Source organism: Neolamprologus brichardi, chromosome 16, assembly GCF_056152115.1.
Source record: "Neolamprologus brichardi isolate AB-2024 chromosome 16, ASM5615211v1, whole genome shotgun sequence".
Taxonomy (NCBI): Eukaryota; Metazoa; Chordata; class Actinopteri; order Cichliformes; family Cichlidae; genus Neolamprologus; species Neolamprologus brichardi.
In genome coordinates, this window is record NC_142119.1 from 31,721,004 (window position 1) to 31,748,245 (window position 27,242).

The following is a 27,242-nucleotide window of genomic DNA, read 5'->3' on the forward strand; positions in this document are numbered from 1 at the left end:
ATGCCTTCATCTCTTCTTGTTTAGATTACTGTAATGCACTCTTTTCTTGTCTGTCTAAGGCTTCCCTAAATCGCCTCTAAGTGGTCCAAAATGCCACAGCAAGGCTTTTATCCCACAGTCATAAATTCTCCCATATCACCCTGTGTTAAAATCCTTGCACTGGCTTCCGGTTGAGTATGGATATAGAGTATAGAGTACAGTTTAAAATCCTCACTTTTACATTCATGTCCCTACAAGGTGAAGCCCCCACTTATATCACTCAGCTTCTCCAACCCTACTCTACAAACCGGATCCTTAGATCCACTGATAGTGGTCTTCTTACCATTCCACGGACCCGTTTGAAGACGAAGGGTGATCGTGCTTTTCAAACTTTGGCTCCAATATTGTGGAACAGTTTACCTCCCGCTACACACCATCAACTCGGTAGCTACTTTTAAAAAACAGCTCAAAACACATCTGTTTGGACAGGCATTTGGGTAGTATTCATGTGTAGTAAACTGTTTTATGGGATATGCTATTATACCCTCTTTATAGTGTTTTATTGTTTCATTTGATATGCTTTTATTCCCATGTGAAGCACTTTGAAATAACTCCCTGTTTTAAAAAACACTATGTAAATTTTTTTTTACTTAGTTACTTACACCCTGCTCCCCCTGCCCAGATGTGGTCGGGCACATCTTAGCGAATCCATATATCTCTACCCCCTTCCCCCGCTCACTGTCACAAGCATGGCATTGTGGGTCAGCAGAGAGGCAACAGTGTTGGCCTCAGCTGCATGGACACTGATGCTGCTTTAGGAGGAGATGCAGTAAATCAGGGAGGAGTTGCCATCACAGGACACAAACACATCAGATGACAAACCAAGACAGACTGTCAGGGTTCCTGGGTCGATGACCCTGTATTTTCAGTTCATGTTCACTGTTTATCCTCTGTATGTTCCACTTCCTGTTTTGTGTTAACGTTACTCTGTGTGCATTATGTTCTAGTTCTTATTCCATGCATCGTTAGTTCAATTGTGTTCAGCTGCTCACTCACCTGTCACCTATCAGTCATTGTTCAGCCAGTGTATTTAAGTCCTCAGTTCTCTCATGGTCGGCGTCGCGTCATTGATGTTGTCACTGCTGTCTATGCCCCATGTTTGCCTTCCAAGTTCAGATCAGTCAGCCGTTCATTCAGTTATTCAGTCAGTCAGCCATCTCCTGTTTTCGTCATTCGTCCCTCACAATAAACACCCTGAATCTTCACCGTGAGTCCTGCGTTTGAGTCCTTTTCTCCACATCCACTCAGCAACCCCTGACACAGACGCTGATAAGTTGAGTCACCTTTCACACTTAAGTTCACCTTAAACACTGCAGTTCAAACGCCACGCTGAGCTTCACACGTCTGCCATATCAGTGTTACACTACAAGCTCCGATTAAGGAACCAGAACCAGAACCAACCACTGATCACTCACTCAGAAAAACGAGCCCTGGGCTGAAACACAACAGCTGCTATTGCCATGGCGATACATCTCCTCTGAAGACCGTACACTCTGAAACTTGACCGCAACCAAACCACGAAAAGGGATCAATAAAACTTTACCAAGTCACACACACACACTCACACACACATACATCTTCTCATTTTATGCTTCTTTTATAACATTGTGCGATAGCGTGGTTGTTGTAAATGTGCCACATCAATAAACGTGACTTTGACTTTCTCTGTCTGTTCATGAAAAGCTGACCAGAAATCACAGACATCTGAGTGTGCTGAAAAATGTCTTCCTGTTTTAACTATGACTGATCAGCCTCTGAGTGATTGATTGTGTGATCAGCCCCTCGGTGAATGATTGATCAGCCCCTCGGTAAGTGATTGATCAGCCCCTCGGTGAGTGATTGATCAGCCTCTGAGTGATTGATTGTGTGATCAGCCCCTCTGTGAGTGATTGATCAGCCCCTCGGTGAGTGATTGATCAGCCTCTGAGTGATTGATTGGTGTGATCAGCCCCTCGGTGAATGATTGATCAGCCCCTCAGTGATTGAGTGATCAGCCTCTGTGTGATTGATCGGTGTGATCAGCCCCTCGGTGAGTGATTGATCAACCCCTCGGTGATTGAGTGATCAGCCTCTGAGTGATTGATCGTGTGATCAGCCCCTCGGTTAGTGATTGATCAGCCCCTCGGTGAGTGATTGATCAGCCTCTGAGTGATTGATCGGTGTGATCAGCCCCTCGGTGATGATTGATCAGCCCCTCGGTGATTGAGTGATCAGACTCTGTGTGATTGATTGGTGTGATCAACCCCTCGGAGAGTGATTGATCAGCCCCTCGGTGAGTGATTGATCAGCCTCTGAGTGATTGATTGGTGTGATCAGCCCCTCGGTGAATGATTGATCAGCCCCTCAGTGATTGAGTGATCAGCCTCTGTGTGATTGATCGGTGTGATCAGCCCCTCGGTGATGATTGATCAGCCCCTCGGTGATTGAGTGATCAGACTCTGTGTGATTGATTGGTGTGATCAGCCCCTCTGTGCGTGATTGATCAGCCTTTGAGTGATTGATCAGTTTGATCAGCCCCTCGGTGAGTGATTGATCAGCCTATGTGTGATTGATTGGTATGATCAGCCCCTCTTTGCGTGATTGATCAGCCTCTGAGTGATTGATCAGTTTGATCAGGCCCTCAGTGAGTGATTGATCAGCCTCTGAGTGATTGATCAGTTTGATCAGCCCCTCTGTGCGTGATTGATCAGCCTCTGAGAGATTGATCAGTTTGATCAGCCCCTCGGTGAGTGATTGATCAGCCTCTGAGTGATTGATCAGTTTGATCAGCCCCTCTGTGCGTGATTGATCAGCCTTTGAGTGATTGATCAGTTTGATCAGCCCCTCGGTGAGTGATTGATCAGCCCCTCGGTGAGTGATTGATCAGCCTCTGAGTGATTGATCGGTGTGATCAGCCCCTCGGTGATGATTGATCAGCCTTTGAGTGATTGATCAGTTTGATCAGCCCCTCGGTGAGTGATTGATCAGCCTCTGTGTGATTGATCAGTTTGATCAGCCCTTCGGTGAGTGATTGATCAGCCTATGTGTGATTGATTGGTATGATCCGCCCCTCTGTGCGTGATTGATCAGCCTCTGAGTGATTGATCAGTTTGATCAGCCCCTCAGTGAGTGATTGATCAGCCTCTGAGTGATTGATCAGTTTGATCAGCCCCTCGGTGAATGATTGATCAGCCCCTCAGTGATTGAGTGATCAGCCTCTGTGTGATTGATCGGTGTGATCAGCCCCTCGGTGAGTGATTGATCAACCCCTCGGTGATTGAGTGATCAGCCTCTGAGTGATTGATCGTGTGATCAGCCCCTCGGTGAATGATTGATCAGCCCCTCGGTAAGTGATTGATCAGCCCCTCGGTGAGTGATTGATCAGCCTCTGAGTGATTGATTGTGTGATCAGCCCCTCTGTGAGTGATTGATCAGCCCCTCGGTGAGTGATTGATCAGCCTCTGAGTGATTGATTGGTGTGATCAGCCCCTCGGTGAATGATTGATCAGCCCCTCAGTGATTGAGTGATCAGCCTCTGTGTGATTGATCGGTGTGATCAGCCCCTCGGTGAGTGATTGATCAACCCCTCGGTGATTGAGTGATCAGCCTCTGAGTGATTGATCGTGTGATCAGCCCCTCGGTTAGTGATTGATCAGCCCCTCGGTGAGTGATTGATCAGCCTCTGAGTGATTGATCGGTGTGATCAGCCCCTCGGTGATGATTGATCAGCCCCTCGGTGATTGAGTGATCAGACTCTGTGTGATTGATTGGTGTGATCAACCCCTCGGTGAGTGATTGATCAGCCCCTCGGTGAGTGATTGATCAGCCTCTGAGTGATTGATTGGTGTGATCAGCCCCTCGGTGAATGATTGATCAGCCCCTCAGTGATTGAGTGATCAGCCTCTGTGTGATTGATCGGTGTGATCAGCCCCTCGGTGAGTGATTGATCAACCCCTCGGTGATTGAGTGATCAGACTCTGTGTGATTGATTGGTGTGATCAGCCCCTCTGTGCGTGATTGATCAGCCTTTGAGTGATTGATCAGTTTGATCAGCCCCTCGGTGAGTGATTGATCAGCCTATATGTGATTGATTGGTATGATCAGCCCCTCTTTGCGTGATTGATCAGCCTCTGAGTGATTGATCAGTTTGATCAGCCCCTCGGTGAGTGATTGATCAGCCTCTGAGTGATTGATCAGTTTGATCAGCCCCTCTGTGCGTGATTGATCAGCCTTTGAGTGATTGATCAGTTTGATCAGCCCCTCGGTGAGTGATTGATCAGCCCCTCGGTGAGTGATTGATCAGCCTCTGAGTGATTGATCGGTGTGATCAGCCCCTCGGTGATGATTGATCAGCCCCTCGGTGAGTGATTGATCAGTTTGATCAGCCCCTCGGTGAGTGATTGATCAGCCTCTGTGTGATTGATCAGTTTGATCAGCCCTTCAGTGAGTGATTGATCAGCCTATGTGTGATTGATTGGTATGATCAGCCCCTCTGTGCGTGATTGATCAGCCTCTGAGTGATTGATCAGTTTGATCAGCCCCTCAGTGAGTGATTGATCAGCCTCTGAGTGATTGATCAGTTTGATCAGCCCCTCTGTGCGTGATTGATCAGCCTCTGAGAGATTGATCAGTTTGATCAGCCCCTCGGTGAGTGATTGATCAGCCTCTGAGTGATTGATCGGTGTGATCAGCCCCTCGGTGATGATTGATCAGCCCCTCGGTGAGTGATTGATCAGTTTGATCAGCCCCTCGATGAGTGATTGATCAGCCTCTGTGTGATTGATCAGTTTGATCAGCCCTTCGGTGAGTGATTGATCAGCCTATGTGTGATTGATTGGTATGATCAGCCCCTCTGTGCGTGATTGATCAGCCTCTGAGTGATTGATCAGTTTGATCAGCCCCTCAGTGAGTGATTGATCAGCCTCTGAGTGATTGATCAGTTTGATCAGCCCCTCTGTGCGTGATTGATCAGCCTCTGAGAGATTGATCAATTTGATCAGCCCCTCGGTGAGTGATTGATCAGCCTCTGAGTGATTGATCAGTTTGATCAGCCCCTCTGTGCGTGATTGATGAGCCTCTGAGTGATTGATCAGTTTGATCAGCCCCTCGGTGAGTGATTGATCAGCCTCTGAGTGATTGATCAGTTTGATCAGCCCCTTGGTGAGTGATTGATCAGCCCCTCGGTGAGTGATTGATCAGCCTCTGAGTGATTGATCAGTTTGATCAGCCCCTTGGTGAGTGATTGATCAGCCCCTCGGTGAGTGATTGATCAACCTCTGAGTGATTGATCGTGTGATCAGCCCCTTGGTGAGTGATTGATCAGCCCCTCGGTGAGTGATTGATCAGCCTCTGAGTGATTGATCGGTGTGATCAGCCCCTCGGTGAGTGATTGATCAGCCCCTCGGTGAGTGATTGATCAGCCTCTGAGTGATTGATCGGTGTGATCAGCCCCTCGGTGATGATTGATCAGCCCTTTGGTGATTGACTGATCAGCCTCTGAGTGATTGATCAGTTTGATCAGCCCCTCGGTGAGTGATTGATCAGCCTCTGTGTGATTGATCAGTTTGATCAGCCCCTCTGTGCGTGATTGATCAGCCTCTGAGTGATTGATCAGTTTGATCAGCCCCTCGGTGAGTGATTGATCAGCCTCTGAGTGATTGATCAGTTTGATCAGCCCCTCGGTGAGTGATTGATCAGTTTGATCAGCCCCTCGGTGAGTGATTGATCAACCTCTGGGTGATTGATCAGCCTCTGAGTGATTGATCGGTGTGATCAGCCCCTCGGTGATGATTGATCAGCCCCTCAGTGATTGAGTGATCAGCCTCTGTGTGATTGATTGGTGTGATCAGCCCCTCGGTGAGTGATTGATCAGCCTCTGTGTGATTGATCAGTTTGATCAGCCCCTCTGTGCGTGATTGATCAGCCTTTGAGTGATTGATCAGTTTGATCAGCCCCTCGGTGAGTGATTGATCAGCCTCTGTGTGATTGATCAGTTTGATCAGCCCCTCGGTGAGTGATTGATCAGCCCCTCGGTGAGTGACTGATCAGCCTATGTGTGATTGATTGGTGTGAACAGCCCGTCTGTGCGTGATTGATCAGCCTCTGAGTGATTTATCAGTTTGATCAGCCCATCGGTGAGTGATTGATCAGCCCTGGCTGAGCTGCTGCAGGGATGCGGAGGTACCCAATGAATCCTGCAGTGTTTCAGCTGAGCTTGCTCGTGCCGTGAATCCCTCCTCAGTGAACTGTACCCCGCCTGCAGCTCTGCGGCTCACACAGCGTCCTCGTTGTCATCCTCTTGCTGCCCAGGGGCGCGCAGACGCATCCAGAGGACAGACAAATGTGTTTTTCAGCAGCGAACAGATAAAGATTTGATCCTCGCGGGAGTGAAAGGAGTGTCGCGTTATGAATGTGCGTTTGATTTCATAAAGCGGCACAGGATCCTGTCACACTGAGCTGCTTGTTGAGGGTCGTCCAGATGTGCTGTCGTTCGGGCCGAGACCATCAATGCCGCCCTGTTCGCCTTGTTCCCGACACACTGAGGGGCCCTCATCCTCACCGCAGCCACCAAGGGAGGGGGGGGGGCACCGAAGCCTGCATGACAGTGGCGTGGATAGCCCTGCAAAGCGAGACCGTCCATCAGGGTCACTGATGCACACATGAAGCAATAAATGCACACACGTCAGTACAAAATGCAGTACTAGATATTTCAACAGAAAGTATTACACATAAAGCAGCTGTAGGAGGAGTTCCTCGTTATTCACTCATTTGAATTTGAATCGTGACCATGGCAGGATGCTGGACGTTTGCTAATGCTGCTCTTCTATGCTAATATGCTAACGCTTGGATGGATTGTATTTTTGGGTAATGACAGTGTTTTGACTCATTTCATTTGATCTTATCTTCTGGTTTGTTTTGTAGTTTGATGCCCACACTCTGGGATATTTGGACTGATACTTTAACACCAGTCTCCAGGTTTAAACGAAGCTTTCCTCACTCTTGGTGACATTAGCTTTTACTGCAGCTTTCATGTAAGGTTGAATAAATTTGGAGACTAACTTTGTTCCAAATATTTGACTCCATGTTTATATTCTGAACATTTTCCTTCAGATCATCTCTGACTTCACAGTTTCACCTGTTTTTGTGTGTTTATATTTATCCTGTGGTGATCTGCACACTCATATAAAGTGATGCAGATGTGGTGTGCAGTATTTTTATAGTATTTTTGACTGCTGTATTGATGTATGTTATTTTTACAGTGACTGAGTGATTTTGTCTGTCAGGATAAATCAGGTGGTTTAAACGAATGTTGAAATTTGTATCTGAATGTTTTAATTTCATATTTTACTGCAAATGTATTCTTAGGTTGTAAAGTGTGTGTGTGTGTGTGTGTGTGTTTGTGGTGTCGCATTGTTTGTCGTATGTTTGTGGATCTCAGATGTGGATTAAAGTGTCCCCCTCAATTCAGCTCAGCTCATGCATCTCTCTGAAGATGAGTGCGGTCTGATAATCTTCATCCTAATGCAGAGACACCTGTCACAGCAGCAGAGTGCATCCCATAATGTCTCTGTAAGCAGATTAGGTCTCTAATGCCAGGTATTTGAGGAATATTCATGCAGCTAAGTGCTTATGTAATGTCTCAGAGCCTCCTGCCTTTTTGTTTTGGTATATCCCTCTTCCTCCTCCTCCTCCTCTGTGTTACTGAGGAGCCCCGAGGCCTCCTCCCCCACATCAAAGCCAGCGAATCAGAGAGGAGGCACACACACATATTTACATATAGGAATCTGTTCATTAGCACAGGCCTCGCTCTGCTGTTGGTATTTGTCTCTGTCTGCTGGGAGATTATCCACACACACACACGTACACACACACATACACACAAACACACACACGCACACACGAGCGCGGTCTATGGTTTCCATCAGATAAAGGCGAGTGTCAGATCTGTTATCCTGCAGCAAAGCTACTTAAAGAAAAGCACACAATGATGCAAGAAAAGAGGAAGGAGGCAGCATCGTCTCTGAGCACCTGGATATGCATTTTATATTAAATCTGCTTTAAGGAACATTTTCAAAGGAATATGGACAGTTTAGTTTAGAGGTTTTACTGTGGTGCTCGAGGGCACTTCAGCAGGCTGACAGCTGCCAAACACCATGTCCTGAAAATGAAAGCTGGTCAAACTGAGGAAGTGTGCATGTTTCTGACAGGTTTATTAGATCTATTTGTGTCATTACTGGTTCATGTTAGTCTGTATTCATGGTTCTTCTTCCTGCACAAACATCAGGCCTCAGAAACAAAGATTCAGATTCATCCATCAGTCCGTTTATCCAGACCTCCATCCAGCCTCCTCCAGCTCTTCTTTGGACACCACACTGTTCCAAACAAACTGAAGACATGACCTGCTCACAGATGTCATCCCAGCTGGGCCCCACCCAGGAGGTATCCTGGTCAGATAGTGTGAAGGAGTACTGGCTCTACTCCTCCTTACTGGATCCTGATTTTCCTCTTGACACAGAAAACCCAGGATGTCCAATCTGACGCTGTCATCGATCAGAGTTCATCACAAGCTCCCACTGTCCCAGCTTTCTTCTTCACCTTTAGCCGTTAAAGTGTTTCTGCGCTATGAAGCATGTTTGTTATCTGTCCTGCAAACACAAAGATTTAAGTTGAAGGAAAAACTGCCCACGTGCAAAACACGGACAAATCTTTACACTGACAACATCGTACAGTACATCACAATAATGTGTTACATTTGTACAGTGTGTGTGTGTGTCTGTTTCTGTATGTGTGTGTGTTAGTGTGTGTGTGTATGTGTGTTTCTGTATGTGTGTGTGTGTGTTAGTGTGTGTGTGTGTGTGTGTGTGTTAGTGTGTGTGTGTGTTTCTGTATGTGTGTGTGTGTGTGTGTGTTAGTGTGTGTGTGTGTGTTAGTGTGTGTGTGTGTGTGTTTGTGTTTGTGTTTCTGTATGTGTGTGTGTGTGTGTGTGTGTGTGTGTGTGTGTGTGTGTTAGTGTGTGTGTGTGTTTGTGTGTGTGTGTGTGTTAGTGTGTGTGTGTGTTTCTGTATGTGTGTGTGTTAGTGTGTGTGTTTGTGGTTCTGTATGTGTGTGTGTGTTAGTGTGTGTGTGTGTGTGTTTGTGTTTCTGTATGTATGTGTGTTAGTGTGTGTGTGTGTGTGTTTGTGTTTCTGTATGTATGTGTGTTAGTGTGTGTGTGTGTTTGTGTTTCTGTATGTGTGTGTGTTTGTGTGTGTGCGTTTGTGGTTCTGTATGTGTGTGTGTGTGTGTGTGTGTGTGTGCGTTTGTGGTTCTGTATGTGTGTGTGTGTGTGTGTGTGTGTTTCTGTATGTGTGTGTGTTTGTGTGTGTGCGTTTGTGGTTCTGTATGTGTGTGTGTTAGTGTGTGTGTTTGTGTGGTTCTGTATGTGTGTGTGTTAGTGTGTGTGTGTGTGTTTGTGTTTCTTTATGTTTGTGTGTGTTTGTGTTTCTGTATGTGTGTGTGTTAGTGTGTGTGTGTGTGTGTTTGTGTTTCTGTATGTGTGTGTGTTAGTGTGTGTGTGTGTGTGTGGTTCTGTATGTGTGTGTGTTAGTGTGTGTGTTTGTGGTTCTGTATGTGTGTGTGTGTGTGTGTTTGTGTTTCTGTATGTGTGTGTGTGTGTGTGTGGTTCTGTATGTGTGTGTGTTAGTGTGTGTGTTTGTGTTTCTGTATGTATGTGTGTTAGTGTGTGTGTGTGTTTGTGTTTCTGTATGTGTGTGTGTGTTTGTGTGTGTGTGTGTGTTTGTGTTTGTGTTTCTGTATGTGTGTGTGTTAGTGTGTGTGCGTTTGTGGTTCTGTATGTGTGTGTGTGTGTGTGTGTGCATTTGTGGTTCTGTATGTGTGTGTGTGTGTGTGTGTGTGTGTGTTTCTGTATGTGTGTGTGTTTGTGTGTGTGTGTGTGTTTGTGTGTGTGCGTTTGTGGTTCTGTATGTGTGTGTGTGTGTGTGTGTGTGTGTTTCTGTATGTGTGTGTGTTTCTGTGTGTGTGTGTTTTTGTGTATGTCTGTTCCTGTGTGTTTATGTGTGTCTGTGTGTGTGTGTGTGTGTGTTCCTATGTGTGTGTGTGTCTGTGTGTGTGTGTTTCTGTGTGTCTGTTCCTGTGTGTTTGTGTGCGCGTCTTTGTGCGCGTCTGTGTGTGTTTGTGTTTATGTGTGTGTGTGTGTTGTAACAGCTCTGTGTAGATAAACCTTGCCGTCCTTACAGACTCTGCTGCGGTTTGATGGTTAGTACAGGAAACAGGAAGTGGTGCAGCTGACGGACAGACGCTCTGATGCAGAATGAGGCGGTGAAACGCCACGATGACAGGAAGGAACGATATCTTCATAGTGATGAAGAGTGTGACGTGGATGAACGCTGCTCTGACAGCTGTTGCTCGATCCTCTTCATCATCATGATCAGTGTTAGTGAAGGAGCGCTGACAGGTACACAAACAGGAAACAACTGGAACAGATTTGATGAAATGAGGCTCATTAGGGTGCCGAAGAGGAGGAGGAGGAGCAGCTCGTTTCCATCCAGCCGCAGTCTGTGCGCTCGGCTGCTTCACTTAATTAGAGGAAGAGATTAACATCGTTCAGGAGCTCCACCTTCCAAATGTGAGGCAGGTTAATACACACACCCTCCCACTCAGTTACACAAACACGCACACACACACACAGAAACACACACCAACCTGCTCTGAAGCAGAAGTTTGACCTGTGATGATCACTACTCCTGATTGTTTTCTCCAATAATAAGACCAGTAACGTCAGTGCAGTCAGAGACCAGCACCTCAGAGTCCAGAAACCCAGAGATCTCAGTCATCCAGGTCATCGTAGTCTAAGGAGCTTGGAAAGAAAAGCGTCTGGACTTCTTTAAGTTGCTTGAAGAAGTTTAACCTAGAACCTCATCCGAGAAGCTTCTTCAGTTCTAAGGTCAAATGGTGGAGATCACAGCCACAGAAACAGCAATTCGTAACAACAATATTGCAGAAGTGGAAGCAGAGCAACTACGGACTAAAGTTTTGGCCTGTCTCAGCAATGCAACGCCCCCAGCATCCAACATCACCATGGAGGAGAGGAAGGCAGACAAGGGTAGGTGCACAGTATTGCTAAACCAGAAAGACTATCATGAGAAGATTTTGTCACTACTCAGTGATGAAAATACTTATGAGCCCCTGAAACGAGACCCAGGAAGTGGCTACAGGAAGAGGGTGACAGAGTGTCTGAAGCAGTTAGAACAAGACAAGGCTATTGACCGGACCTCATACTACAGGCTATACACAGGGGAATCTACACCAAGTCTGTATGGTTTACCAAAAATAAATAAACAGGGAGCACCTTTAAGACCGATTGTCTGCATGATCAACTCTGTTACCTATAACATCTCCAAGTTTCTGGCTTCGATCCTCAACCCACTGGTGGGCAGCTCTGAACACCACATCCAGAACACCCTGGATTTTGTTGAGAAGGTGAGAGATGTCATTATGGAGGCAGATGAAACCATGGTCTCGTACAATGTTACATCTCTCTTCACTTGCATCCCAGTCACGGAAGCGTTGGAGGTAGTCCGTAAGAGATTACAGGATGACCCCAACCTCAGCAACAGGACCACTCTCAGCATCCACCAAGTGTGTTTGAACTGTGTCTTCATTCCACCTACTTCACATACAAGGCTCAGTTCTACAGGCAGAAACATGGGTGTGCCATGGGCTCCCAGTTTCACCCATCATGGCCAATTTGTACATGGAAGAAGTGGAAAAGAGGGCTTTGCTATCCTACCCTGGAACACCACCAAGCCATTGGTTCAGATATGTGGATGACACCTGGGTGAAAATCACATCTCAGGACGTACTGCATTTCACGGATCACATTAATTCTGTGGACCGACACATCAAATTCACCAGGGAGGATATGAAAAGTGGCAGGTTAGCCTTCTTAGACTGTGAGATTTCCATCAGTAATGGGGAACATCTAAAAGCTGACGTGTACCGTAAACCTACACATACAGATCAGTATCTAAGGTTTGACTCTCATCATCCACTGGAGCACAAACTGGGTGTCATCAGGATGCTACAACACAGAGCGAACACCATCCCCACTGACACAGCAGCCAGGGAGGCAGAAGAACATCAAGAAGGCCCTGAGTAAATGTGGTTATCCCAGCTGGACTTTTGTCAAAGCTGGAAAGGCTTCTAAAGAAAGCTCCAGCTGATCCAGGAGAGAAGGACAACCGCTGCCTATGAGAAAACCTGTAGTGACCCCATATGTGTCAGGAGTATCGGAGCAGTTGAGACACATTTTTTCTAAACACCGGGTTTCTGTGGCTTTTAAACCCCAAAACACGCTGCAGCAAAAACTCGGGTCCCCCGACACAAACAGAGTAACATAGTGTACGTTGTTAAGTGCAGGAGGATTGGAAGGATTTATAATCGGGGAAACCAAACAACCTCTGGTGAAGCGGATGGCACAACACAGAAGAGCCACCTCGTCAGGCCAGGACTCTGCAGTCTATTTACACCTACAGGCAGGTGGACACTCCTTCAATGATGAGGATGTAACATCCTGGACAGGGAGGAACGCTGGTTTGAGGGCGGAGTCAAGGAGGCCATTTACATGAAAAGGGAAAGACCATCTCTGAATCAAGGAGGAGCCTAAGGGTACATCTGTCACCATCTTACAATGCTGTGATTGCAGCCATTCCCCAACTCTCTGTGAATGGGACTCATGGACATTGATCAATGGTTGTTGATCAATGTCCATGAGAATTTGCATAATTAAGATGAAGGAACTGACCTCCCAGCCCATTGTTCCTTCAGTGGGCTGGTTTCAGTCATTATGCAAATGTTCTGTTTATAAGATTGAAACCTGCAGTCAGCTGAGACTGAAGACGTCACTTGGATGATGTCGAAACGTTTCTCCCACAAAACGCTACGTCCAGATAAACAGAATCAACTTTTTGGAGATTTGTTGTTGTTGTTATTGCTTGTGTACAGTGTCCTTGAGTGTTTCAAAAGGCGCTTTCTTAAATAAAATGCACTATTATTTTTATTTTTATTTTTTTTATTAAGGTCAGTAAGCACAACCAGAATTCATGCATAAGGTGCACCAGATTATAAGGTGCACTGTCAATTTTTTTAGAAAATTAAAGGATTTTAAGTATGCATTATAGTGCAGAAAATATGGTAGTTCTGTTTTCTTATTCTCCTCTTTTAGTCTCTGTCTGTATCCCAATTCAGGGTCTGCAGCCTTAAAGGCCGCATTTTAAGGCCGATTACGTCACAGCGACGCGACGAAGGTTGTCCCAAATCAAAGGCTGCTCGAAATGCGGCCTTCAAATGCGTCCTTCATTTCCCTGAATTTTAAGGACGTGGCGGTGTAGACTTCGTGCCCCAACATATCCCAGAATGCATAGCGCGGCGGTGGGTGTGGATAATTTTGCCGGAAAAAAAACGGCGGATGAGGGGCGCCCGAAGAGTAAACTTTAAGTAAGTACTGAATATGATGTCACTTATTTATGTGCAAATGTTTAATAACGAAGAAAATTAAAACATTACTGTTGGCCACATGTCGGCAAAGTTATGTGACATTAGTGACGTTTGTACTAACTTGGTTTTAAAGCCTTTACTTTAAAATATACGCCGTCCAATAGCTGAGCTTAATCTTACAGAGAATGATCAAAGCTCATGTAGAAACAAACAAACAAATGAACAAAAGATTTTCTCCTTCATTTCTGTCAAACAAAGCTGTATGAAACGTTTCCAGCTGTTAGTATCATGGTTGCTAGGCAACCTGGGCAGCGCAACGGAGGCTAGACCGTCCCATTTCACAAGCCTCGCACTTCCAGCCTTAGCGGTCTTTAAGTACGCGGCCCTTGTGGATCGTTGAGGCTGCGTACTTTAAGGCTGCAGACCCTGAATTGGGATACAGCCTCTGTGCCTTGTGTGCTTTGCATTTCCTGTTTTATTTTGATAGTCCCTGTCCTATGTGTGGTGTGTCTGGTTTTGCTTCCCCTCGTCTCGTTAGGTCTGATTTGTCCCAGCTGTGTTCCCACCTGTTCCCCATCGTCTTGTTTGTCGTGTCCAAATTCATGGGCTGCATCCTCCTGAGGACCCGGCCTTCGCGGTCTACGTGAGCCGGGTCCTCAGAAGGTCGGGTAGGCCGGAAGTAAACGGCTGTGAAATTGGACGGTCTAGCCTTCTGATTAGCGTCACCGCTGTCTCGGTGGAGTTTAATAAACTCGGCCGTCTGCTCCTTGCTATCTAAAATATAACAGGACACTGGCGTAAATTCTTGACCGTCTCACACTTCTGTTTAATCAGTTTTCTGTTTGACGTTTAGTCAGCTGTGTGAAAACCACCCGGGGGATTAATAAAGTTTTATTTTATCAAATCTAATCTAATAACTTTAATCTCAGCCAAACCGATTTACTCATGAACAAATAAAACACTGAAAAAAGCCCAACAATAACATTTTTAGGTTGTCTAAGTGACTTATATATTACGTTTAACCCAAGTAGCGAAAGTTCGCGGTGATCTGAAAATGATGCGCCGGGAGTTGTGCCGTTCTCGGCCGCATCAGTAATCCTCGAGCTCCCAGCTAGCTATCGAGCTGGTGGGTAGCAGACGTCTCCGAAAACGTCGGCGCACTTTTGCAAATATGCGATATCTTGATAAACCGAGCAGATATTTGAAGTTTACACAGCTACTTTCTCACCTGAAAATATGTTAAAAGTTTATTTTGTGACCCAGAAAGATTAGTCAGAGTAATTTTAAAACTTAGTAGCGGCCGCCATTGTTGGAAACTGGAGTTTGGCTGGGCCGCGCTATGAATTCTGGGATATGGTGGGCCACGAAGGACACACCCGACCCATCCTTCAAATTCGGGGAAAAGGAGGACGCATTTGTCGGCTGCATTCGGAGGAGTCTACGAATTTGGACAGCCTTCGGCCCGTCGCTGTGACGTAATCGGTCTACAAATGCGGCCTCAGGAGGATGCAGCCCATGAATTTGGACACGACAGTTGTCCTGCTTGTGTATTTAAGTCCTGTGTTTCTGTCTGTTAGTCGTTGTGTTGTACTCTCACTGTGCTGTTTTCTTCTCCGTGCTTGTGGTAATGCTCTACTTCTCTGTTCCTGGTTTTGTTTTGTAGTTTGAGCTTTGTCCTTTGAGTCTCTAGTTTGACTTTTCTTGTATTTCATGTTTGAGTTTTTCCAGCAAATAAAGCTGCACTGCGAGTTTAATTCTTCTGTCTGAGAGTCGTGCATTTGGGTCCTGCCTGCCACACAGCACGCACCATGACAGCTGAAGTCTTAGTAGAAGCTTTTGGAGAAAGATCATTTATGTGATGAAAGGTGAAGGCGTAGACGATCCACTCAGCTGATGCTGAAACACTTGAAGAAGAATGAACGTGTCAGCTGAGGATGACGTGTTGATGCTGAAGTTTTGCAGAGCGAAATGAGAGCTGAGATGTCAGCTGATGTGACAAATTTATCACCATAAGTGGGCATGTTAGACACAAAGGCAGCTGATGATTGATGTATTAAATGATGGAGTGACGGACTGCTGAGTGCCATAGCTGGTCTGGAGGCCTGTGCTCTCCTCTCCTTGTTTGGCCCAGTAGAGGTCTGCTGGGAGTTGTAGTTTGTATGGAGAAGAAGCTCCCGTGTGGACAGATGGTTTCTGTGGTTTGGGTCTGTTAGCGCTCTGAGGGAGATAACGGTGTCGTACAGGGTGTCATTTCTGCGAGATAAGCAATGCGTGAGTGAGGCCGGATGTGCTGCTGTCGTGTTCGGTGAGGAGGACGAGGAGGAGGTGCTCCACGTTCATTTATCTTTTCCTGCAGGAGGAGGCAGACGGTTGTGAGGAGCAGTTTTCAGTAGTTTCATGTTTCCTCTGGACTCCTAATTTGGACGTGAAGGTTGAAGCGTGATTCTGGAGAAAGCTAAAAACAACCTTTTATCATGACGTCCAAGCTGGACATGTTGGCCTTGTCCTTTAACAGCAGCTTTACATCGGGAGGCGTCTCGTAAATCCAAAATGTACAAAATAAAAGCCTATTAGTGGAGTGAAACATTTTGATCTATCAGATTGCAATACAAACAATGTCAACACCCAAACACATCTGTTGGAGCTTATCTGCTTCCACTGCACTTAATACGCTTCTAATTCCGCTGCCGCGCCGTCCCGCGGTCCACTTCCACTGCGAGCACTATTTATACCTCCACATGCCGCAGAGTGCTCCCACTCAGAGCGGATTTCATGCTTTAAGCTGCTCTACGTGAGCTCACCTCTGCATCCACAGACCTGTTCTCTGATACATTTCATCTATTTGTCCGAGTGGATAAAGAATCGTGTTTATCTGCGTCCACACATCCGCACGCCTGTGGCGCCCGCTCCACCCCCACACCACACAAATATTCATCTCTTTAATTAATTAGTGAGCCTGCCAAGAAGCTGTGTGTCCAAACAGGAGGAGGAGGAGGGGATGTTTCATCATCATCATCATCATCATGTTGGCCCGTGGGGCTGAAACTGAACTGATACCTGAACACAGTCTGTTGGCCGCAGCTTAAACACTCAGAGGATTTTCATTTCATGCTGTAAGAGGCTTTCATTTTTATACTAATGCCCGACTTAAAAGGTAAAAAAAAACAATCTGCTGCCTCCGTTCACCTGATGATGTCATCAAGAGACAAAACAAATGGGGCATGATGGGAAAATCTGATTATGTGAGGGAGAAAGATGCTGCTGACCTCGGTCAGCATTTAACACTGAAATTAACATGCGGAGACAAGATGCTAGTGTCTACATACGTTTGTTCATATGATCAGAAATATGTGAGGACGTAGACTTCTTCTTCATTTCTTTCAGGTATTATAATGTGTTGTTGTCATGGTGAGGGCAAGTTTGTTGCTTAGCCTGTCTATTTCTTATTGTTGAGTATTTTCCCAGGTTTTGAAACCCTCCCTAGGACGCAGCTCCCGCTACATTTCAGTAGAGATGGCCTCTCTCTTAAAGCACTGATTGACTCCGCGGTGAAGCAGAACTTACTCGATGAGCAATAAGTAAGGCAGCTGAGAATAATCACTCCCAACTCTCTGTGAACTGTGGTACTCTCGACCGTCGATCAATAATCATGACAATTTGTATATTAACGATCATAAACTGAGCTCCCAGCCCATTGTTCATTCAGTGGTGCTAGTTTCAGTTATTGTACAAATGTGCCGTTTATAAGTTTGGAAACCTGCAGTCAGCTGAGACTGAAGAAACGTTTCTCAGTCCAGATGAACAGGATCAACTTTTTGGGGAATGACTGTTAATGTCTAAACGGAGAAAATATGTGGACACTGTGTGAGCAAATCCTATATTATTAACATGCAAGTAATAGCCAGCTGTCCACAAACCTTTGACAAAGAAGCATATTTCTATTCACATGCCTCAGAGCCCCTCCCCCACATCGCCTGTACTTATATGTGACATCATAATACTTCTCTCGTCATCTACTCTTTCTTATCTTCACTTCTGCTCTTCATAAAGAGTCCTCTCTGTTTGTGTTTATTTTCAATATTTGTTTCACGCAGTTAAAAACAACAACAACATGTATTTCATGCTTCATGACTCCACTGAGGTTTTCCAACCTTACTGCCATCCAGGAAAAAGGCAGTTCTTGTTGTTTTTGCACTGAGCAGATACAAGGTTTCCACTCGGAGACAAACACATCCTGAAAATGAAACGTGTAAATAAACATGAAACGTGTCTGTGGGGGTTTCCACTCTGTTCCCCCAATGAAACACCTTCTTTTCTTCTGCTGTTTCCCCTTATTTCTGCGTCAGTTCAGCCACAAACGGTGAAATTAAAGCGAGGGCTTTGAGACAGACGCGCTGCATCAAAATCAGATTAGGAAATTGGGGCAACGTTCCCCCCGGAGAGTCTGACGTTCAGCTAGAAAAGACATCTGACACCACGAGAAACAAACACAGTGAGCGCGGAGCCTCGTTTACTGTCTGTTGTTAGGATTCAGCAAAACACCTGGAAACACCTGGAAAAGATATCTCCAAAAGTTGATTCTGTTCATCTGGACGTAGCGTATTCTGGGAGTATTCTCCCAGAATACGCTACGTCCAGATGAACAGAATCAACTTTTGGAGAATTATTTTCCTGGATGATTGAGAATGCATCTGGAAAAAATACCTGACACCACTGGAACCAAAGACAGCAGCCTGCACAGACTCCTCTGTTCCTTTGTGTTGTTAGGGTTCAATAAATATACAATGCCGATGTTTCAGAGGGCCAACATCTGACTGACGTTATGCCAGATGTGCTGAGTGCTCTCGTTGAGAGTGTGAACTCACCTGCAAACACCTGGAAGCAGCTGAATCAAACATAGGAACTGCACAGAGACTCCTTTACCGCTCTTTCATAAAACCTGGAAACAGCTGCCGAGCAGAAAAAGTCCTGCTCAAACACAGATCTGAGATCAGCCTCTCTGCCTCTTTCATCTCAGCTCCGTTAATTCCCTCTTCCCTTGCTCTCGGAGATGAATATGCATCCAGCTGAACATACCGAGACACATCAAATTTTAATCACCTCGCAGTATTTGCATTTGATTCCAGGAGAGCAGAAGAAGAAGAAGAGGAGGAGGAGGAGTGTAGATTTATTCCCAGCGAGCGGCGACTCACTCTTTGATGATCAGGACAATTAGGATGGATCAAAGTGGAGGTTCGACGAGGCCTGCAGCTCATTTACATAATGAAATTAACTCCAGATGAGAAGAATCACTAATAGGAACAACTGATTGTGCATTATTCATCGGCAGGAGGAAGAAGAGCTATTTATGCTGCTAATGTCACCATTACAAACCTTGTTTTCAATTAACAGCGTGTTAATTAACGCCTGCCTTACATTCATCTGTTAGTTCAGGCTTCCCGTTTGTTGTCTCAATGCTGTTTGTTTCTGATGACATCACTTCCAGGCCAGGCGGAGGATGTCATGACCACGCGTGATGAAGAAAGTCCACAGTGACGATTCAATGAGCGAACTCGTCTTCACGTGTGAAACAGTCAAAATGTTTGAGAGCACTGCTAGAACAAACTTTTCAATTCAACTGTATTTATATGGAAGTGTAGCGCAGATGAAAAAAACATATTTACACCAATGATAAAGAAGAGAGAGCATTTATTCTCTTTAACTGTCCACATCAACAAAGTGTCATATTTCCTATGACCATTGAATGTGCCTCTCAGTTCACCCCACGTGAGGACACCTAGTTCAGCGCAGGCCGCATTGACCCTGTCAGGCAGGAAGAGAGGCGAAGGCGCTTGGTTCTCCCGGGTTTTCTCATCTCAGCAACAGGAGTGGAGGCATCTGCTACTTAAACTGAGAAATCCAGGGACAAAATAGAGGAAAAACTCAGAATTGAGAGGAAGGAATACATACTTACCTGCTGGAAGTCTGGTGTCGAGTGGCTGGATGAAGGAGAGAAGCAACGTTGGTAAGACGAGTGTTATTCTGAAGAAAAAACTTGTAGAGACTTACCGTCGTGATCACGCTAATGCTAGCTCGGTCTCTCACAGGTTAACCTCTCACCTTTCATCTGGAGAGCTGCTGCAATGTCCGAGGGCCAGGACGAGATTGGATGGCGAGCCAACCACTTTAAGGACAATTCACCCCGAAGAAGATACACACCCACACACTCATACATACGTTCCAATTACACTCACAAGGACCAGCACAAGTTGCTGTTGTCAACATAACTTGAATTCTTAAAGGGCCCCAACGAGCACTTTATTTTGTTTAAGTGTGCAGGACAGGACACAGGAGCAACTGCCAAAAAATGATGCGCTGGGACAGATAAAATGGAAAGGGCCCTACCCTCTCTCTATCGCCCCAGGAGCAAATTGCTATGCCACCTGCAAAGTAGACAGGCACAGTGCCTGGACACAGTGGATACAGTCACCCCAGTCCAACCCTCTGACCTTGCCACTGAGAAAATAGATCCAAACCTCCTTGATTTTGGGGACTCCCCTATCCCCGCGGAGTGGAAAAGTAGACTTCGGCAGAAGTTAGCTGAGAGGAGAAATGTCTTCTCAATGCATGAGTGGGATGTTGGCTTGGCTAAAGGGGTTGAACACCACATTCGTCTACATGACCCTAGAACAGGGGTCTCAAACTCAAATGAGCCGCGGGCCACTTCTGGCATCGTCATCTCATTGGAGGGCCACTTTAGTGTCCAAGTAATACAGAAAAACAAACACGAAAACACCCACTACTATTTCCTAAAATGTAGTGTTTTGTTTGTTTTATTTAATTCCAAATTTTGTGTAACAAGACAAAATTGCAAACATGAACGCAATTTTTTTCTCACTCTCAACTATCTGAAGCCTTTCAGTTTCAGTTTCATTTGTCATATGCAAGCATCATTTTAGTTCAGCTGGGTGTCTTTCCTTTTGTTATATTTCTTTATGAGTTCAAAATGTGTTCATTACATAAATAAAATGTAATTTTCTCTGTAGCACTTCATGGATTTCATAAGCAACACACCTTAGTTGTTCACACACACACACACACACACACATATATATATATATATATATATATACACACACAGTGTTATCTTCATTTTAGATGTCAAAAAGTATTTGCGGCTCCCAGTTTTTTCTTTTGCGTGGAAATCACGTCCAAATGGCTCTTTGGTTGCTAAAGGTTGCTGACCCCTGGGCTATACAAATCTGTATTGATTGCAGAACACTGAACAACCGCACTACACCTGATCAGTATACAATGCCACGCATTGATGATGCCTTGGACTCCTTGTCAGGCAGCCGATGGTTCTCAGTCAGTCCTAGATCTGCGTAGTGGCTACTATCAGATAGAAATGGCTGAGGAGGAAAAGGAAAAAACGGCATTTATTTGCCTTCTTGGCTTCTATCAATTTTAGTGCATGTCACAAGGGATCACTGGAGCACCTGCAACGTTCCAACGCTTAATGGAAAAGGCTGTTGGGGGACAACAGCTGTTTCCATCTTCTGGAAGCCCTTGTGTACTTGGACAATATCATTGTCTTTGGCAGAACGCTTGAAGAGCATGAGCAACGCCTCTTTAAGGTATTGGACAGACTAGAAGAGGTTGGTTTGAAAGTCTCCATTGAGAAATGCCAATTCTGTCATCCTCAAGTTAAGTATGTGGGTCACATTGTATCCACAAATGGAATAGCCACCAATCCAGAGAAGGTTGAGGTGGTGAAACACTGGAAAGTGCCCACTCACTTGAAACCTCTCAAGTCTTTCCTCGGATTTTGTAGTTACTATCGGAGGTTCATAGCGAACTACTCCGCCATTATCCGTCCTTTGTCAGAACTCACCAAGGGTTATGCACCCACTTGGAAAGACCACAAAGCCACGAAGAGCCTAGATCCAAACCAAACCTATTTTAAAGCATCTGAGCCGTTTGCTGAACGATTGACTCAAGCCTACCAGGCTGCTTTCGAACAGATCCGTGAATGTCTCATCAATGCTCCCGCAGACCCCACCAACACATACATCTTGCTTGTGGAACCAGGAATGAATGGTTTAGGTGCTGTCTTGAACCAAGAACATCCTGAGGGCCTAATGCCGGTAGCTTTCGCAAGTCGAAACCTCAAAGACTCAGGACGTAACTGTAGCCATCGCATTGAAATGTAATTATTATGTGATTGCAATGTTCAAAATTTGATGTTTAATCTGGATTCATGTTGTGTTGTCGCCACCTACTGGTGGACCTGAGTGTGGCGCTTTGTGGTGCGCATGCTTTGGGGTGATGCTCAATTAAGCGCACATGTCACCAGAGACTGAAGGCTCGAGCCAGAGGCTGGCTTGTGTAAAAGGTGGAAATATGGACGATATGGACTACAATTGCTCATGAATGTTCAGTAGAAAGGCGCACACGGTATGTCGGTGCATTTATTTTGTGTGTACGTTTTATTTGAATTGTAATTTTTGTTCTGCTGACGTAATATCTGTGTTTTTCATTGATCATTTCACCATAGTGTTTCACGGTGTTTGCTGGTGAAAAGAAGATTAAAATACTGGCTAAACATCAGCTGGAGCATGGCCCTTTATTCTACTTCGAACATGAAAAACCTTCAGGAGCAGTTACAGTAACTATCCAGTTCATCAACTGGAATTCTTGGCAGTAAAGTGGGCCGTCGTGGATAAATTTCCTGACTACCTGTATGGTGCCAAATTCATTGTCAGGACCGACAATAACCCGTTAACGTATGCTATTGACCTTAGCTAAGCTCAGTGCTGTAGGGCATCGCTGGCTCACTGCCCTCGTCATGTATGATTTCACCATACAGTACCTCCCTAAGCGCCACAACGTTGATGCTGACTTGCTGTCGCGACAGTATGCCCAAGAGGAAGTTGGAGAATGGACTTCCATCCCGCCTGCTGGCATTAAAGCTCTCTGTAAATGGGCATGCATTAGGGAAGGACCAGTTGTACCTGACAGATTGGTGGATCAACTTGGTGCGCCTGCCTCTGCAGTACCGGAAGCCTATGCATGTCCTGTGAATCTCAGCGTAAACATCCTCGATCAGCTGAGTCCAAAAGATATGGACCCTACCACTGGGCCATTGAAGAAAGCAATCAAGAGCAATAAAGGGTTTGAACAATAAAGGGCTCTAAAATTGATTCGCCAGAGACTGTGATGCTCCTCCGTGAAAGTCGCAAATTGGAGTTGAGTGATGGATTACTCTACAGAGTAAAGGAAAAGATGTGTGGGAAACAAAGCAGCTTGTCTTGCCAGCAAGATACATGTCTATGGTGCAACAACAACAGCAACAAAAACAGACCACAGGGCTCTAGAGTGCAACCAAATTGTCCCGACCAAAAAGTCTCCCTGTGATCAACAACAGACACACATTATGCCCCTATCGTGGTCTAAGCCAATCAGAGATAGCCAGGGGCAGGACCTCTGTGATTGTCCGTGGTGCTGTAGTTGTCCCGTAGTCCTTCGTGTGTACGTTTGAAAGTGCAGGTGGATAGAGAGGTGAGTAGCTTGAATAAAGCGATAAGATTCATTAAATCCTGAATTGACTTTTAAATATAAACTTATTTTGCCAGAAACGCCAGAATCTCAGGTTAAAGCTGACAAAACTGTTTCAACAACCACCAAACAGTAAATGAGAGCAGGTAACGGACTCAAAGACGTAAACACAGCGGACCCGACGCATCAGAATCAGCTTTGTCTTCCTCAGCTTTCTCACCCAACGGCCCGTACACGGACACGCCGTCGGGGCTGAAAGCCGACAGCTCGCTGACTCTGATGCGTCGGCAGGTCCGCTCTGTGTTTACGTCTTTTTTGGACTCGATTCTGAGCTGCAGGTTTTCTCTCCAACCAAAATTCACTGAACCAGCAGCAAAAGAAGCAGCAAACTACGCTTCACATTTGATAAACATCGTCATGAATTCTCTCTTACTTTTGCTGTTTTGCTTCCACCACGATAAAAATTTCCTGCACAGCTCTCTCTCTCTCAGATCTCTCAGATCTCTCAGATCTCTGTTTTCTGCATTATTCATTCGCTTATTACCCATCACCCATCATTGTTTACAGCGCTGTCTGTTTTTTGTTTTTTTTTTAAATGACCTTGGACAGGAAAGCCTCATTTCTGCTGTTCAATGCTGAAGACATTTAAACTTTTTAAAATTATGCCAAATTGCAGAATATTTTTAAGGTTATCTGCTATAAAAATCCAGGCCAGGAAAATCTGCTTCATGTTTTTATGTTTTATTCTCAGTTAGTTTGACACAAAGGCATCTGCTGTGATGTTCACACCTCTGATGAAGTCTCACAGTGTCAGTGCTGATAAATGATCAGAATTATAATGTTTCTGACTGTCGGAGGCAAAATCGAATCAAATGGATTATAGAAATCAGTGATGATACCCAGCCCTAGTGAGCAGCCTCCACAGAGTGGATGTAGCTGTGGGTAATGAGAAAAGATGAAAATAACTATTGATAACTTTTGTTAAGTTAAGGCCTGATCCGTCTGAAATTCATAGCCAGCTGTGACACGGAGCCATCAACCTCTGAACGCTGAAAAAGCACAAAAGTGTGTCCAGGAAACAGATTATATGCTGCGATAAATGCCCAAGTGTCCCCTCTGCGAACGGCCTTTCAGCAGCAGGCTGCAGCAAACAGGTTGTCACAGGAGCCGATGATGATGATGAAGAGTGCCAACGCACTTTAAGCACAAGCACAAGATTGTTAGTTAATCATTTACAAATGAATATTGTCTGTATGCTGTCCCCCCAAAAAAGTGCACATATAAAACTGCGGTGTTAAGAGTCTAATAAATAAAAGGGTTTCAAGATTTAGAGTTCACTTACTGTGCAGAAGCAATATATTGGGGTGTAACCTAAGTTTGTTTTCCCATCTAATATCAGTTACCTTAATGTTGTATTGTCATTGGTTGTTGTGCTGATGAGCCAGTCAATGTCACTCTTCTCTGTTATGGGGCGGGACGAGTGGTAAGGTTTGTGTGAATCTCCGGGAGCGGACACACAAGTCCGAAAAGAGAGATGTTGTAAGGCAGACGTGGTATGGATTTTGCTTCTAAGCACTGTTACAAATTTGGTTTAAATTGAGTAAGTGTTTAGTTGTAACCAAAGGTATTTTCAAAGGTCAAAAATCCCAGTGAGGGATAAATTTTGTGTAAAATACAGTTGTGGTGGTCCTTATTGATTTAATTAGAGGTTATCAGGTATCATAATTAGTAGGACTACCAACCCAGGCCCAGTCTCATTGTACTATATACTCTAGCTTTACCATAGATACGTGGGACCTGGGTTACCCAACACACACTCTCTCTCTCTCTCTCACACACACAGACACACACACTTCGCACCAGGGTTTTAATAGTTTTGCAATTTTCATTAGTTTTATTTTTATTTAGTTTTGACTTCAGATTTTCAATTTTATATCAGTTTTAATTAGTTTTTACCAATTGTTTGCTAGTTTAGTTTAGTTTTTATTTTTTTGAAAATCCTTAGTTTCAGTTTAGTTTTGATTAGTTTCAGTTATAGTTTTAGTTGTGTTTGCAATAATTAAGTGTAACAAAATCCCAGTTTCATCATATCAGTCATTCTGCTCATCCTTGCTATTCCAGCTACCATACTGCACCCTGGACAGGTCGCCTGTCTGTCGCAGGGCTAACACGCAGAGACAGACAACTCACATTCCCACCTATGGGTTCTTTCAATAAATAAATAAAGGCAGATGAACAACCATTGATACCAGGCAACTATAAAATGTATATCTTGGCCCCAATGAGACTATTAACTCTCGCAGCACCGGGTGTTCGTAATTTTGGTTCAAGTGAATTGATAAACTTTTTGAAGGTAATTGACTCACACAGTTGTGTAGATATCCCCGTCCTGTTGTCTCGGGATGCATCACGCTGCCTTGCCTGGGGTTAGCTTCTGTTTTCTGGGGATGAGGGTTGAGTGTGCTCCCTTACCTTCTCAAGGTAAGCTAGGTTAGCCTTCTTGTGTGAGCTTTTCAAGTGCACTTTAAGGTTTGTGGGATTTTTTTCCCTTTAGAAATGTCCCTCATAATTTGTCTCTTTCCACTACAAGACACTTGCTTTATCCAAAACACAGTCATATTCAAAGTAATCCCAAATTGGACTCTGGCTCCCGACTTTTCCTGACATGATTCTGCGCGTGGACGGAGCAGCAACACAGACGACTCGACTAACGTACTGCCACCTGCTGGCATAATGAGACACAGCAAGAAAAAAATCTGGAAACTAAACTTCATTTTCACCCTTGACTATTGTATGACACGCACACATCAATGAAAACTAAACACATTTTTGCTATAAATTCAGTTAATTTTAGTTCGTTTTGTGGTCACTCATTCCAGTTTTAGTTAGTTTTCCTTTTTTTGTTTTTATTTTTATTTCCGTTAACGAAAATGTTTTTTCACTTCTAGTTTTCGTTATTTCGTTAGTTTTCGTTAACGATAATAACCTTGCTTCGCACACACACACACACACGTAGACACACACAGAGACTCTGCAGTCTGACACAATAAATGATGAAATGCAAACATTAAAGTCAGGCTTTGACTCCAGCCAGGAACACGGATCACTGATGATGGTGTCTGACAATTTTCATTATATAAAAGTTTTCTTCGGCTAATGTTAGCTTACCTGCTAATATACGTAAATAGCTTGTGACCCAACTTGATGCATTATCAGACAGAGACGTGGCTGTCAGAGTCATGAGAGGACGTTGATGGAAGTAACAGCAAAGATCTCAGTGGTCCATTCAGAGTCAGTCTGGTAGGGGAGCACCTGAGCCAGTGTCAGGTTGGTAGAGCTGTGGTAGCTGATTCACCGATGGTACTGGGAACATAAAGATCACATCTTTGGGACTTTAGTGGAAAATGTGAGTTCGTCACAGGCTGTCAGAGGAGCCAAGGAGGCGCTTTAAAATGACACTGGAAATATAAAGTGGTAACATGTGAAAACTGGTCAATAAGAAAGGCTTAATAAATGCACTGATTAGTTCAATAATGGATCTTCATGCCATTTTTCATCGATAGATTCCTCTAAAGCTTTATGTGACAGAATCACCTAAATGGTAAATGGTAAATGGCCTGTATTTGTATAGCGCTTTTACTAGTCCCGCCTAGGGACCCCAAAGCGCTTTACACTGGACTGATGTTGACCTGAAGCTTTGCTCCTAGACTGCAGGTTTTCAAACAGACAGGTGAGGTTCGGGTTTGACCCTGTTTGGTGAGAAACAACTTGTGGGCTCCTCTGATATGAAACAGGTGCCAGCGTTAGAGCTGAACGTGTCCACTGCATAAGCAGATACTGTCGGTCACATGGCTGTTTGGTTCCTCAGATGTTTCGTTCCCATCAGGTTCTTCATGTTTTTTCCTCACACATGTAGAACTTCCGGGAGCTCCTGGTTCTCGGTCTGGGTCGGGTCCGATGAGGCTTTGGACTCAGTGTTTGCGTCAGCAGCGACAGGATACACCCCCATGACCTGGCGTTAAGAGCAGGCAGCAGTATTTTCTGTGCAGTGATCCGAGCTGAGTAAACATCATTAGAGGAGCTGCTGTGTGCTGCAGTGCACTCTGGGAAAGCTGAAGGTTCTTCATGTTGACGAGGGCTTTGGCCTCTGACATGCTGCCATCAGTGTGATGGTCTGAAGAAGAGAAATGAGG